General features: G+C 48.7%; 1 protein-coding gene across 2 annotated transcripts in view; it reads left to right on the forward strand.

The window, feature by feature from the left end:
- The window catches only part of LOC119179680 (LIM/homeobox protein Lhx1), a 198,832-nt gene extending 198,184 nt beyond the window's left edge, over positions 1 to 648 (forward strand). For both annotated transcript variants that reach the window (XM_037430833.2, XM_075883828.1), the window contains one exon: positions 1 to 648. This exon is cut by the window's left edge and continues 1,390 nt beyond it. The gene's annotated coding sequence lies outside the window, so the exon portion shown is untranslated.
- The last annotated feature ends 4,462 nt before the right edge of the window (positions 649 to 5,110 follow it).

The raw sequence follows: 5,110 nt of genomic DNA on the forward strand, positions 1-5,110 counted from the left end.
CGCGCCACCTGTCGTCCACTGATGCAAATTTACTTGTCGCAGCGAAGTCACGTAGTTTTGTCTTGTTTTTCTATTGGTTGATGGCCACTGTTATAGCAACTAGGCACGAGCGTATGGCCTTTATTAGCGAGTACATTTTGGTACGGAGCAAACGCAAAAACGTTCGTGTTTACCCAAACTAGGGCGCTCTTTGCAAAGCCCCACGTAGTCAAAATTAATATACGTGCACTTGGGCATCCCTCGTAATCCTATCGCTGTTTGGCGGAGCTCAAAAATTTTATTTCATTTTCTTTTGTGGCATCGGACGGTGTATATACTGTCGACTGGGCTCGCTGGAGAATCTTGGTATGAATATTTCGCGAGTGCACTTCGCACCACTTCAACCGAGTCGATAGAGAGAATTAAGGCCGCAGTCTTTGTGCAACAGACAGTGCGTGACACAGAATGGCCGTCGAAAGAAGGAACAGCGGATCAAAAGCAAGCAACAAATCGCACCGAAGAGTGCTGTGCGGGGGTGCTACAATCGTCAGTTGTGCCGCTGCTTTGCCGGTGAAAAAAAAATCATCTTGGGTGTTCCTCACATCATTCTTTGTGTACATAAGAGCGACTAAAAAGAGGGTGAAAAAAAAAAGAACTCATGGAAAAAAATTCTTGCAGTATTTGTGTTTCTTTGGCAGAAGGCGAATTCGCACCCCGTACGTTTAGTGCTGGGGAAGCACGAACCGCTTCTGCGTATCATACTAAACACATTTTGAACACCTTATTAACACCCCACTTCAAATAGAAAATTACACCAACTGCCACTAAACCATAGCATGCGAATCAGGGCTAGGGTTGACTTGCAAGTTCCGTTCATCACGGCCACCTTGCCCGCGTCCTATAGCAAGTGGCACACACCGCCATCGTAGTTTCTGTGGCCGTTACTCGTTGCGAACTCCCGTTAGAGACCGCCACGCTAAATTCCCGGGATATTTTTAGGAAAGTACCGCCATTCTTTTAACCGAGCCGCCTCGCCGCGCATCCTCCTCTCTCACCTCTCGGGCAGACACAAACATCGCGCGTGTTGTCAGCGTGACATAACATTCCTGATATACACTCTAAAAATATCGAGCAAAAAGGGTGTCTTTTTGTCCCACAACAATAATCATCATCAGGCTAGCGTGCGCTTCCTTTCCTGAAAACTAGGCACTGGCCACTTTCCTATTGAGCATGCAATGTAACTCCGATAATGGGCGTGTCGATCGTGACCAGAATGTACCAGGCGCGGGGCGATAGCGCAATGATGGAACGCAATATAGATGACGATTACTGTTGTGGGACAAAAAGACACCCTTTTTACTCGCTCTTTTTTTAGAGTGTATAGGAAAGTGGCGCGAGCCGGGTGACAGGGCCGGCGCCCGCACGGTGGCCATTCAGGAGAGTATATAAATAGGGCTTGGACACTTGAGAGAGGAGGGTTGCACACTTCGGAGAGGATATGGAGGAGAGTGTCGCTACTTTCCATATCAAGGGACTTAACGTTACGCGGGTTCATCGCGACACCATGCGGGAGCACGAGTGTTCGTTGCGCGTCTGCGGAATCTCGTTTTGCGACGCCATCACGTGACTGCTGAGAGAGAGTAATGGGGAGAGGCCAGAGCCTCTTACACAGCCGCTAACGCAGGCACGAACCCGCTCGGGCCAGCTGTTGCGCATTCGCAGTAAGGGTGGTCACGTCGCACTCGACCAAATTGAACTCCGCCATAAGCTACTTCGCATCTAAATAGTGGCCCCGGATCTGCATGTAATCTGCAAATGTCGTCGAAAGACGATAGTCTTGCGTCCGGAGAGAGTTAACAAAAAATATATTTGGTGTTCTGCGCAATAAAATCGGTGAGTGGTATTCTGTAGGCGCTGCCTTGGAGTGCCTCCAGCGTTTAGCGGAGGCGAACGAGCACACCGATGATGGATGGATGGATGGATATGGCTGTACCCTTTAGATCGGGCGGTGGCTAGCACCACCAAGCCGTAATACCTAATGAACCAAAAACTATATTTATTTTTTTCTCTTAAAAAGTGAGTTTGAGGATTCGTACTTTGCAGTGAAGAGTTTAATTTTCACTCGTGCCTTGACTTTAGCCACCAATCAGATAACCTCCTTCTAGTTAAGTCTACCCGCTTAAAGTTTATTTTAAGGCACGTTCTACGCGAGCGCCATCTGGCATTTATCTTCGAAAACGAAGGAACGCATGCACGCTGGCGAAGAAAGGTGCGTGCCATTCTCGGAGGCGATAAGGTGTAGAACGTAAAGCGACGAACAGTTGCCACCACCGTCCCGTTCTAGCAAGGCGTCGGTAACACTTGCATTTTTGAGCATCGCGTCACACGGCCAGCGCAGTGTGTTTAACGCTACGTTCCTTAGAATTACTTGTGTATGCCTTCTCTAGTATAAAGGCACACATACAAAACATCGACGTGTTGTTGTAGTACCTCAGATATGCGAAACAATTGCTTCTTATTTGACAATCGCACAAGTATGAACGCTAAACCTTGAGCAATAGTGGAGGGCGCTGCAGATGGGGTCGGCCGTCTGAGGTATCGTTAACGATGACAAACAGACAAACGTACAGACAGACGGACCAAAATTTTTTCCGTCGAAGGTCCCCAAGAAAGACTATCGTCTTTAAAAATGTGGTGTTCGTAATCAGATAACTACAACGTTTACGATGCGAAACTGTGGCGATCCGATTGTTCAGCGCCATAGTGGGCAGTATATGAATTTGATTAATTCTTGCAGCTTCGAAAGCATTTGCGGTTTTGTATTGTAGTAATTTTTCGGCTTCTGTTCCACATTAAAAAAAAAACAGAACGTCGTGAACCACGTGGCCTCATTTGAATCGGTGGGCCTAATAGAGTCAAGTTGTTCAAGTGGTCAGGACTGCCGAACTTGTGCTAAATTTTGGTCTTTCGGTAAAGGGGCTGCAGACCACATGGAGTGGAGAGAACAAAACTTGGGTGAAGCCATGTACAACCATTATTTTCGAGCTGGTTTAAGTTCCGTGCTTTGCAGCTCCCGTAGACACTAGCGCCAAAATTCCATTTTGTTATAACAGAGTATTGAAGGACTCTGGTTATACATTTATGAGACCATATGGCCTAGACTTCTATGGGTAACATTCTCAAGTGAAACCTACGAGGAAATAAATGGCTCGGACAGACGTCACTTAAATAACTTAATATGGTAAGACGCGAAATTCGTGATGTCACATTGTCACGGACGGCTATTTTCGGCGACACCGCGTCACGGCAATTAACTGGCGCCGTACTTCCCGACTGACCGTGAGAAACGGCGGCACATGAAAGGGAACCGATAAGTGCAAAATGGGGGTGCTCTCCTTAGAACGTCGCCGCCGACAGTTAATCCTTTTGTAACCGTGGCGACGTCTGCAAGGTCGTAGAAGGCCGCGGTATACCCCGTACAAGGATTAGACTATACAAGACGCCCGGCTGAGAGCTAAGTGGTTGACCGTTCCCACGGAGAAAAGCGTGGGAAACGCTCTGGTGGCCAAGCCGTATGACAACAACCCGACAGGTTGTCACTCTCGCTAGTTGAGGACCCTCTCCCAATTAAAAAGGGGTGGGGTCAAAATATTTTTGGGGCGGAGTTTCCCATCAATTAAACGCGCATGATTGGACCCAGGTAGAGGTCTCTTGTCCCCAAGGAAGAGAGCGAGGAGGCACGAAGGGGATTTAAGCGCAGGATTTTGCCCTGCTAGGCAGACTAGTCGCTGACCAAGATGGTGTAGAAACAGATCAACAAGCATCTCTTCTAGAAGTTTTTAGTGTGGCTCTGTATCGGCTGGCCACCTAAACTTAGCCGTTCGTCTAGCTGTGACGCGATATTAACGTCTGCAACGTAGACATCGGGACTTCGCCTCGAGTTAGCTCAACCTGCTCGAAGTCACCTGCAAGCACTAGCCTCCCGGAGCCACCAGCGTTGCAACACCGCCGACATCGCAGTCGTGCCAGAACTCTCTTCTACTTCTCGCATCCGATCGTCGGGGACACAACGCTGCCGGTCATCACACGTATGCCTTCACCTGTTTATATCTTCGAACTTTCTCCTCCGTAGTTCTATTGTTGTTAGTTTGTGTAGTTTGTGATAGTTCTCTCGCGTAAGCTGATTTATTGTTTTGTATATATTTTTTTAGTTGCATCAAGTGTTGATGTGCTTTGTTAGTTGTGTTGAAGTGTAGTATTATATCCCGTGTGCTGCAATATCACTAGAGTAAAGTTGTTTTGTTTTCTCACGTCTCTGATCTCTTCACTGTCTCTGCTTGCGTACGGAACGAACCGACCTGCTGTCATTCCCGTCGCCGACTTCGCGCTGGCGACGCTAGAGTGGCAGCTTGTAACAAAACTGGCGTCCGCGAGACAGGACGTTCCGTACAAAGAGTAAGACAGTGAGGGGTGAACGAGAACCGTGCGGACAGCGTGGTGATAGAGCCGCACAGTTGAAGCGGTTGCATCCTGCAATGATTGCGCTGTTTTTATAGTGGCATTATAGTGACAGTTGCAGTATGGAGTGTATGGATTTTGATAAGTGGATCGCGTACGGTAAACAGTTAGGCCTCGAGGGCGCCGAACTGAGACAATGTGTTAAGGAGCAGCAGGAACAGGCGCTGGCGTTAGCCAGAGAAGAGCGGGCACGGGCCCGGGAGAAAAGGGAAAAAGAAAGGGAGAGAGAGCGCGAAGAAAGGGCGAAAGAACGAGAAGCGGCATGGGAAGAAAGAGAGAGAGCGCGCGAAGAAAGGGCGAAAGAACGAGAAGCGGCAAGGGAAGCCGGAGAACGAGAAGTGCAGTTACTGCAATTAAAGATTCGCCTCAGTGAGAATAGCAGGGTGAGCCGATCCAGCAGTGAGCACGGCGATGCCGGCAAGGAACTCTCATTTGAGCGAGACACGTGGTGTCAAGGGCTACTCACGGTTCTGCCTTGCGAGGCAAATGAAGCTGTTGCGCGACTCAGTCAGCAGAACGCGAACAACTACGAGGTAGTTAAGGCAGAGATGTTCCGGACATTCGGAACTTCTGTCTGGACAAAAGAAGAGCAGCTCAGACAAGAGTCTCGCGA

The sequence above is a fragment of the Rhipicephalus microplus genome, unplaced genomic scaffold (genome assembly GCF_043290135.1).
Source record: "Rhipicephalus microplus isolate Deutch F79 unplaced genomic scaffold, USDA_Rmic scaffold_21, whole genome shotgun sequence".
Lineage (NCBI taxonomy): Eukaryota > Metazoa > Arthropoda > Arachnida > Ixodida > Ixodidae > Rhipicephalus > Rhipicephalus microplus.